The sequence below is a fragment of the Anopheles cruzii genome, unplaced genomic scaffold, assembly GCF_943734635.1.
Source record: "Anopheles cruzii unplaced genomic scaffold, idAnoCruzAS_RS32_06 scaffold04127_ctg1, whole genome shotgun sequence".
NCBI classification, from domain to species: Eukaryota; Metazoa; Arthropoda; class Insecta; order Diptera; family Culicidae; genus Anopheles; species Anopheles cruzii.
The window spans coordinates 1-1553 of record NW_026457712.1 but is presented as its reverse complement, the minus strand read 5'-3'; the positions used below and the strand labels follow the sequence as shown (position 1 = coordinate 1553).

Sequence of the window (1553 nt, the reverse complement as noted above, 5' to 3'; positions counted from 1 at the left end):
ATATCACTACTTTTGCACGGCGCAGCATTAAAGATACAAACTAATTGATAAAATCAAAGATATTCTAACAGAACGGCTCTTTTTGTTGCAAAAAGTTGACGGAAGGCGGATTGTCGAATTCGAGTCTCCGTTCGAGCCCCATAATCCTGATTGTTAAACGGAAAAGTTCATTCATTGAAAGTTTTCTACAGAAAGCTTTCTACAGAAAGCGTTCATCCAGTTGAAGATTTCCGTTCGAGAGCTCGAACACCCAGTGAACAATTTTGAGTGCCCGAGGTACCCCTCCGCCTGAGGAAGGGATGAGGAAGGCTGAAACCGAACCCCCGCTGCCTGCGACGAGGCCGAGAAGGGGCAAGGGGGCCGGTTCATGAGGGTCCGCTCGTAGGCAGCGGCGGAAAAGAGCGGAGGAAACCACGAGAGGAGGGAGTTTCACGCGCGAGCTTGTGGGTTTCATTTACCGGGGAGGGAAGCGTGCCAGAGCCGAGAGACAATACGAACGCGAGCTTGTGGGTTTGAATTACCTGGAGAGGGAAGGGCGGAAGGGCCGAGACGCGAAGCGACCGCGAGCATGTGGAAGACGAACGGACGGGGGAATAGAAGAGGATAGGAATAGAGAAAAAGAGACAACGAGGTCGAGCAAGCCGGCCGAAGCTGCAAGCAGTCTAAAAGTGTCTGAGTCCAGGAAAGCATGCTGCCGGGACTTAGACCAATTTTGCTCTGCAAATTAACCTTGCTCTAAGTGCCATTTTCTCAGTTTGTTATTCCTAAGTGCAATGTTCCAAGTGCAAGTGCATCTCGTACCATCATGTTTGATCCTGATAAAATAATACAGGTAAGTTTATTGGACAGTGTTCAGTGACAGCGAAATAATGTTCAAAAGTTTTCACTTTGCTCGTTTCAGTGTCAACTGTGTCACAACTGTGTCTCGTCAGTTGTCTCGTCAGTTTGTGGAAAAGGTAAGAAAAAATGACAGGATTGCAATGCAAACAATCTAACAACAATTTAATTTCTTCTCTTCCTTAGAGAAATGCATCGAAGACCACGCGTGAAATAATCTACGCACAAACATAAACCCGGCTGGACCCACCGACAATGTGTGTACGCGGAACAATGTGTTCGACGGATGCCACTACCGCCACCAACGCAGACCTCACACACAGCCAACGCTGCATAGCGCCAGGAATGTACGAGTGAAGTGCGAAGAGTGAAACCGAAAAAGAGAGAGAAAATATACCGATTCGAAAACACGAACTATTTTGTTTTGGGGTTGGGATAGAAGAGAAAGAAAATAGAGTACGAAGGAAAGAGAGGGGACACATAGGAAAGAGGGAGAGAGACAAGGGGCACGCTCGAGAGTTCATTTTTCGCGTTCCTTCAGTTGGGCCCTTTCGCGAACCACTGGCGAACCACAGCAAGCGACCCATAAAGAAATCGTATAGGATCGTAAACGAACCGTCAGATGGAACGTGAAATTTCGGGCTCGGGCACTCAAAATTGTTCACTGGGCAGCGAGTGGATAGCAAAATGAACACAGATGAACCAGGATGACGTTG

At 47.8% G+C, this 1553-nt stretch overlaps 1 long non-coding RNA gene across 1 annotated transcript; it reads left to right on the top strand.

The window, feature by feature from the left end:
• The first annotated feature begins 772 nt into the window (after nucleotides 1-772).
• On the top strand, nucleotides 773-1202 carry LOC128277132 (uncharacterized). The gene is made up of 3 exons (XR_008269388.1): nucleotides 773-832; nucleotides 902-956; nucleotides 1024-1202. It is a non-coding gene; the product is annotated as an uncharacterized LOC128277132 (long non-coding RNA).
• The last annotated feature ends 351 nt before the right edge of the window (nucleotides 1203-1553 follow it).